Source organism: Homarus americanus, unplaced genomic scaffold (assembly GCF_018991925.1).
Source record: "Homarus americanus isolate GMGI-L3 unplaced genomic scaffold, GMGI_Hamer_2.0 scaffold14720, whole genome shotgun sequence".
Lineage (NCBI taxonomy): Eukaryota > Metazoa > Arthropoda > Malacostraca > Decapoda > Nephropidae > Homarus > Homarus americanus.
In genome coordinates this window covers 576,738-585,664 of record NW_024724088.1, presented here as the reverse complement: position 1 = coordinate 585,664, position 8,927 = coordinate 576,738, and the positions used below count along the sequence as shown (strand labels likewise).

The window sequence follows — 8,927 nt, the reverse complement described above, 5'->3', positions numbered from 1 at the left end:
GTCAGGAAGCATAAGAGTGCGTCAGGGAGAATCAGGATGCATCAGAGTGCGTCAGGGTGCAGCGAGCGACCGACACCCACTCAGCCTATAACAACAAGGCGGTGGACAGATGCTAATCACATACGGTCACCCCTACCACACCCCCTAGATGACCCCCTACACCCCTAGATGGACCCCACCCCCCCTACACCCATGTACCTCCCTCTGTCTCTACCACCTCAAATTTTATTTATTTATTTTTTTTAATGAAAGATGAGAGGAGGGAAGATGGGAGTCAATAGTTCGCTAATTGAAGAAATTTTGAGTTATTATTATTATTATTATTATTATTATTATTATTATTATTATTATTATTATTATTATTATTACTCTTTTAACGTGGCCTCTAATCTCTAATAGCTACACCATGGTCATCACTTTATAACCAAACTATCGTAATACAAAAGTAATTACCCTAGTTGAGTTAGTTAAGCCGTAGACCTATGCGGCATTCAGTGACTGTTGCCTCATCTGCGACTGTTGTTGGCTTTGGGGCCGAAGATCTCGTTCCCCTGAGGCAGAGCCAAGCAGACTTAAGGAGAGAGAAGGACAGTCGATATCTCAACCAGCATTACTACTAGTACTACTTTGCTGTCACTTAGAATCGAGTATGACGATCAACCAGCCATGATACAACTGCGACTATTACTACAACAGTGTGGTAGAGACGGACCACCCACACAGGGGGGGTGTGGAGGGAGGGTTGTGATAGAGGGTTGAGCCGTAACGTGAGAGAATACCCCTCTTCCTCCCTACTGGTTCGTGGTCAGGGGTCTTCACGGAGTATTACCCCAGCATCATCCTGCCTAGCCAGCCTCCCCCCAGTCATCCTTCGGCCTTCTCTCAGCTTCCCCAGCTTTCTCTCAGCTTTACTCAGCTTTCCCCATCCTCCCAGGCATCCCCCAGTCACGAGGACTTCAAAATAATAATAATAATAATAATAATATCTCTGTACCCTACCATATTCTTCCTGTAACTCAAAATATATCCTCTATATTACAGTCTCTCCTGTACCCATCACCTCGAGACTGACCTCCAGCCCTCACACACGGTCATCTCTGAGGCCAAAACACCTATTAGGACAACATATGGAGGGCGAGGAGATGTAGGGGGGGGGTCAGGAGGTGTAGGGAAGGTAGAGGGAGGTAGGGGTGTGAGAGGGTAGGGAAAGGTATTGTGGATTAAAATACAGTAATTAGTGTTACCTGGACGAACCTCAAAGGTGATGAAGAAAGATGAAAAATATAATATTTTCAACATTTTTTTTTCTGATATATTGTGAGACGATAATGGTGTTTGTGTTATTCGTGTTTGTTTATCTATCTGTTTATGTATCTGCTTATCTGTTTGTGTGTGTATCCATCCATCCATCAGCCAGAGATACAGACATCACGCAGACATAAACTCCAGACATAAACAGCAGACGTAAACAATAGACCACAACAGATTACACCTTATTGATAATTTAACCCAGAAATCTCATTAGTATACGCCCTGACGGATGATCATTAGTATACGCCCTGACGGATGATCATTAGAATACGCCCTGACGGATGATACTGTAGTAGACTGATAAACAATGATAATACCAGGTCATCATCCCTTGAATAATCGTGTCGTCATTATACATCATTATGAAGAACTAATCAGGTATAAGAGGGAAGTTTTGACGATGACTAAAAGCTTTAACGGATTATATGGTAGGGAAAATCCGTTATATCGAGGTATTGTTAGATGTGAAACCTGTATTTAATGGACTATATAGATATAAAAGTCCGTTATATCGAGGGATTGTTGGATGTGAAACCTGTATTTAATGGACTATATCGATATAAAAGTCCGTTATATCGAGGGATTGTTAGATGTGAAACCCAAATTTAACGGATTATAGGAAGGTAAAAGTCCGTTATATGGAGGTTTTACAATTATATTTTTTTACACCTGTCTATCGGTAAGTATTAATCATGATGAGGTAGAATGAGTATTACCTTGATGGTAATATTAAAAGATTGGGTTATTAACATCACCTAGGGTAACATAATCATTATTTAAAGTGATTTTAAAACATGTATCCATTAGGGAGGATAAATTATTGTAATAACTGGTAATTAATTAACAGGTGTTTTGGCCTCCAGGTGAGACTACCAAGCATGGGAAGATAAGTAAACTCACCTGGTTAATATTTAGTTTGGTGGGCTGTGGTCGCCAACCCTCACACCTGATAATAGTCCCTTGAATAATTGACTTTTTTCTGACTTACTCACTTAAATACGACATCTTAACCCTTGAAATACAGTGATTAAAATCCTACTATACGATGACTTAAACCATAGTCTTAAAGGGGTTAAACTATTGTCCTCTGAGAGTTAATTAAACCATTCTTATCAAAGGGTTAAACCATCATTGTCAAAAGGTTTAATAAACGAATCTTACAGAAGGTATTGTCAGCCAGTACAACTTACCTGTTCTCTATCAGGTAAAGAGTCAGCTGCGAACGTCATTCTTGCTGACGTTGCCACCGACTGACTGACTACTCGAGCTGACAGCCGGTGTGTGTTATTATTTCCAGCAAGGCGATTAGTGGTCGCACCTGAGGAGTTGGTCTGGTCGATGGCCTCTGGTCGAGTGGCCCAGGTCGAGTGGCCCAGGTCGAGTGCCCAGGTCGACATAATGTGGTTGGCTTTATCTGATGTTTTAAATCTGGTCGACCTGGTCCGTGGTGCACTGTATAGACTCGTCGACCTAATCGTCACAAACTAATCGACCCAATCTTATCATAAAAACAACTGGTCGACTTAATCTGATTAATCGTGACAGACTGTTCGACCAAATCTAATCGTCACAAAATAATCGACTTTTACTGATCGCCCCTAAAAACTGGTAGATCTAGTCTGATTAAGTGTGACAGACTGGTCGATATGGTCTGATAAAAAGAGCGAGACAGTGAGATGAACTAGTCATGGAGATAGACGGACAGATCAGCTTTTGGATTAAACATATAGACATTTTCTACTTAATTTACATATCATTTTTATCACAGTGAGTCTCTTGGTAAGTGTCAACATTAGCAGGACTTGAAGTATTTCCTCTATATTTTATTCATAAGTTCACTTGTGTATAACTAATGAGTGTCTTAACCCTTTGAGGATGGTGGTTTAACCCTTTGACGATGGTGGTTTAACCCTTAGAGGACGATGGTTTAGCAGGATAATGGTTTTACCCTTTTGGACGATGGCTTATCCCTTTGAGGACGATGGTTTAAGCCCTTTGAAGACGATAGTTTATAACGACTAGAGAACGATGGCTTGTTAGGATGATGTGTTAAACCATAATCCTTAAAAGGTTAAACCATCATCCTCTTGGGTTAAACCATCGTCCTCTAAGGGTTAAGGGAAACAAAACACACACACACACACACACACACACACACTGCATCTCTCAGGGCTGTGTGGGTCAGTGAACGTATCTTGACTATCACGTTGTTAAAGCGTTAAGTGAACTGCACGCCATTGAGAGTTTGAGGGTACCAGGCAGACTACCACGACAACCACACAGGGGGTAACCAGCAGACTACCACAACTACCACACAGGGGAGCACCAAGCAGACTACCACAACTACCACACAGGAGGGGATCCAGGCAGACTACCACACAGGGGAGTACCAGGCAGACTACCACAACTACCACACAGGAGGGTACCAAAAGAAAACACTACCTGTACCCTTGCTGGTATCTCTTGGTACTGTTACATGTGGCCTCAAGCCGTGATACCATCAGCAAGTGTCAATTTGCATATCTTCCTCCACCAATCAACGGCTGGATTCCTACTCCTTCCACCAATCAACGGCCGGGGTCTGACTCACTCAGCCACCGAGGTTTTTGTATAGCCTCCGGTGATTGGCTGATTGTAATATACATCAAAAGTTCCCATTGGTCATTATATAAAAGGTAAAATGATGAGCTTATATTAAATATATGTTTTTGTTGTTTATTTACGAAGATAAACAAGACAAGTTATTATATTTAGGTAAATTTTCACCTGTGTTATAATAATTCATTTTGTATTGCAAGGGAAAGGGTATATGGGAGGACGTGAAGATTAGACACCCCAGTTTATTTCACCTTAACGCTAACCTAACCTAACCAAACCTGACCTTATCTACCACACCTTACCCTACCCTAACCTACCCTAACCTGCCCTAACCCCCAACAGGTAACATTACAGGTATCTAACAACCAGGTGTAATTAGCCACAGGTGTGTTAATAATACAGATGGTCCTACAGGTTATCATTCAGTAACATCAAAGACTACACGAGATATATTTAACGTTCGTCAGTATTATTATTACCTGAGAGGGACCGTAAATAAGGCAGGTATGACGGGCTGCTGAGCGGAATATTAAGTTGGTAAATAATATAACAAGTCAAGATCAAAACTTAATTGAAATTCATATAAAAAAGAAAGTGTAAGATGACTCAACCTTAGATGGTGGCTGTAAAAAGTGTATTGTGATGAGAGAGGGACGGAGAGGGGTACAGTGTTGGTACAGTGTTGGTACAGTGGTGGTACAGTGGTGGTACAGGTACAGTGTCGGGCGAGGTAAGGACGGAACCCTTGAGGATATGTCACTGTAAATGAAACACACAAAACCCTCTTGTCAGATGGAGGTAAGAACCACATTCCCAGCCTGTTACATTTTCTCTTCTCCCACTCCTCTTCCTCCTGCTTCTCATCCTCCTCCCCGTCTTCTTCCCTCTCCTTCCTCTATCCCCCTCCCCCTCCCCCTGTTACTGGAAGACAAGTAATCATAGAGAAACCCATTTACAAGCCAACAGTTTATCACGACTAAATGTTGTCCCAGGAGACAGCCCACAACCACATTCCTAATTGTCTCGTCCTCCGGCCTTCCTGCCTCTATTGTCTCTGGCCATTGTTATGAGGTTGTGTGAGCTTATAAGGTCGGCCCTACCAGCTCCACCCGGCCTCCCTGACACCACTGTCCTGCCAACACCAGAGTGTGTTACTGCTGGCTGGTGTCACTCTACCACCAGCTCCACCCGGCCTCCCTGACACCACTGTCCTGCCAACACCAGAGTGTGTTACTGCTGGCTGGTGTCTCTACCACCAGCTCCACCCGGCCTCCCTGACACCACTGTCCTGCCAACACCAGAGTGTGTTACTGCTGGCTGTGCCTCTACCACCAGCTCCACCGGCCTCTGGTGTCACAGCTCAGTGTGTTACTGCTGGCTAGTGTCACTCTACCAGCTCCACCGGCCTCCCCTGACACCACTGTCCTGCCAACACCAGTGTGTTACTGCTGGCTGGTGTCTCTACCACCAGCTCCACCCCGGCACTCCCTGGCACCACTGTCCTGCCCAGCACCAGAGTGTGTTACTGCTGGCTGGTGTCACTCTACCACCAGCTCCACCCGGCCTCCCTGACACCACTGTCCTGCCAACACCAGAGTGTGTTACTGCTGGCTGGTGTCACTCTACCACCAGCTCCACCCGGCCTCCCTGACACCACTGTCCTGCCAACACCAGAGTGTGTTACTGCTGGCTGGTGCCACTCTACCACCAGCTCCACCCGGCCTCCCTGACACCACTGTCCTGCCAACACCAGAGTGTGTTACTGCTGGCTGGTGTCACTCTACCACCAGCTCCACCCGGCCTCCCCAAGCACCACTGTCCTGCCAACACAGGTGTGTTACTGCTGGCTGGTGTCACTCTACCTCCAGCTCCACCGGCCTCCCAGCCCACTGTCCTGCCAACACCAGAGTGTACTGGCTGGTGTGCTTCTAGCTCACCCAGCCTCCCTGACACCACTGTCCTGCCAACACCAAGTGTGTTACTGCTGGCTGGTGTCCTCTACCACCAGCTCACCAGCCTCCCCGGCCACCACTGTCCTGCCAACACCCAGAGTGTGTTACTGCTGGCTGGTGTCACTCTACCCTGTGCTTTCACGGCCTCCTGGCCACCACTGTCCTGCCAACAGGTGTGTTGCACTGCAGCTGGTGTCACTCCACCAGCTCCACCCGGCCTCCCTGAGCACCACTGTCCTGCCAGCACCAGGTGTGTTACTGCTGGCTGGTGCCACTCTACCACCAGCTCCACCGGCCTCCCCGACACCTGTCTGCTGCTTACCAGAGTGTGTTACTGCTGGCTGGTGTCCTCCACCCAGCTCCACCCGGCCTCCCCGACACCTGTCACCCAACACCAGAGTGTGTACTGCTGGCTGGTGTCCCACTCCTACCAGCTCACCCAGCCTCCCCTGGCACACTGTCCTGCCAACACCCAGAGTGTGTTGCACTGGCTGGTGTCACTCTACCAGCTCACCCAGCCTCCCCGACACCACTGTCCTGCCAACACCAGAGTGTGTACTGCTGGCTGGTGTCACTCTACCACCAGCTCACCCCGGCCTCCCCAGCACCACTGTCCTGCTTACCAGAGTGTGTTACTGCTAGCTGGTGTCACTCTCTCCTGGCTCCACCCCGGCCTCCCCGACACTGCTGTCCTGCCAACACCCAGGTGTGTGCTGCTGGCTGGTGTCCACTCTACCACCAGCTCCACCAGCCTCCCCGACACCACTGTCCTGCCAGCACACCAGAGTGTGTGCACTGCTGGCTGGGGTGTCCTCTACCAGCTCCCACCCGGCCTCCCCGGCCCCACTGTCCTGCCAACACCAGGTGTGTGCTGCTGGCTGGTGTCACTCCTACCAGCTCACCCAGCCTCCCCGGCTTGCCACTGTCCTGCAACACCAGGTGTGTTACTGCTGGCTGGTGTCACTCTGCCACCAGCTCCACCCGGCCTCCTGACACCCTGTCCTGCCAGCACCAGGTGTGTTACTGCTGGCTGGTGTCCCACTCTCTCAGCTCACCCGGCCTCCCTGACACCACTGTCCTGCCAGCACCAGAGGTGTGTGTTACTGCTGGCTGGTGTCACTCTACCTGTCCACCCGGCCTCCCTGACACCACTGTCCTGCCCAGCACCCAGAGTCAATGTTACTGTAGCTGGTGTCACTCTCTCACCAGCTCCACAGCCTCCTGACACCACTGTCCTGCCAACACTGCGGTATGTTTGCTGGCTGGTGTCACTCTACCACCAACTCCACCCGGCCTCCCTGGCCACCACTGTCCTGCCCAACACCAGGGTGTGTTACTGCCAGCTGGTGTCCTCTCACCAGCTCCACCCGGCCTCCCTGACACCCACTGTCCTGCACTAGCACCAGAGTGTGTTACTGCTGGCTGGTGTCACTCTACCAGCTCCACCCAGCCCCTCCCCTGAGCACCACTGTCCTGCCAACACCAGAGTGCTGTTACTGCTGGCTGGTGTCGCCTCTACCACCAGCTCCCACCCAGCCTCCCTGACACCACTGTCCTGCCAACACCCAGAGTGTGTGTTACTGCTGGCTGGTGTCACTCTTCTACCAACTCCACCCAGCCTCCCCAGCACCACTGTCCTGCCAACGCACCAGGGTGTGTTGCACGCTGGCTGGTGTCACTCTACCACCAGCTCCACCAGCCTCCTGACACCACTGTCCTCACCCAACACCAGAGTGTGTTACTGCTGGCTGGTGTCACTCTACCAGCCTCCACCCCGGCCTCCCCTGACACCACTGTCCTGCCAACACCAGAGTGTGTTACTGCTGTGGTGTCACTCTACCACAAAACTCACCCGAGCCTCCTGACACCACTGTCCTGCCCTTTTAGAGTGTGTTACTGCTGGCTGGTGTCACTCCTAGCTCACACAGCCTCCTGACACCACTGTCCTGCCAACACCAGAGTGTTACTGCTGGCTGGTGTCACTCTACCACCAGCCCCACCTGGCCTCCCTGACACCACTGTCCTGCCAATTACCAGAGTGTGTTACTGCTGGCTGGTGTCACTCTACCACCAGCTCCACCCGGCCTCCCTGACACCACTGTCCTGCCAACACCAGAGTGTGTTACTGCTGGCTGGTGTCACTCTACCACCAGCTCCACCCGGCCTCCCTGACACCACTGTCCTGCCAACACCAGAGTGTGTTACTGCTGGCTGGTGTCACTCTACCACCAGCTCCACCCGGCCTCCCTGACACCACTGTCCTGCCAACACCAGAGTGTGTTACTGCTGGCTGGTGTCACTCTACCACCACCGCACCAGTGAGTATAACACCAACAATAACCAACAATAACAATAAAAAAAATATGGATAACTTACCACAGCTCACAGAGAACATGTATGTATGTATGGCGACCTGTGCTGTAATGGTCAGCATGCTCGCCTCGCAAGCGAGTGGACCCGGGTTCGATCCCCGGGCAGGGTGAAACTATAGGCAAGTTTCTTTACGCCATTTGCCTCTGTCTACCCAGCAGTAATCGGGAACCTGGATGTTAATCGATTTGCCAGTGCAGTTGGCGAGTTGTCCGGTCTTCTTGGACTATTCCTTTACACTGGGTCATGCAGCTCGTTAACTCAGGGTGTGGTTGTTGTGTTGGCGACAGCTTCTATACCTTAAACAAATTCACGCCCTTGGGCCGGCCATCCTCACTACACGAGGGGCAACCATTATGCATGTACTGTATGTGTGTGTGCGTTCAAGCAGGTAAGAAGGCTCCAGCAACTTAGACTGCAGTATATTCTCTCCTCCACACGACTATACCTCAGTAGTCATAAACAGGTGAGCTGCACGCCACGCCACGCCACGCCACGCCACGCCACGCGAGTGTGTTGCGTGTGTGGTGGCGAGCGGATGTACGTCTTGTGCTCTCCTGGTGCTCAGTGCGTAACGTTGAAGGTGATTATTAGGAACATTGCACCTGCTTCCGTAGACTTACCCGACACGGTACACAAATACCTGGTGTGTTCTTTGTACTAGCACACGCCCATCCCCCCAAGCACACTAAAACT

The 8,927-nt window shown here is 49.6% G+C and overlaps 1 non-coding gene across 1 annotated transcript; it reads left to right on the top strand.

Annotated features, from left to right (window-relative positions):
* Nucleotides 1–8,270: 8,270 nt before the first annotated feature.
* Trnaa-cgc lies at nucleotides 8,271–8,344 on the top strand. Its single transcript has one exon. It is a non-coding gene; the product is annotated as a tRNA-Ala (tRNA).
* The last annotated feature ends 583 nt before the right edge of the window (nucleotides 8,345–8,927 follow it).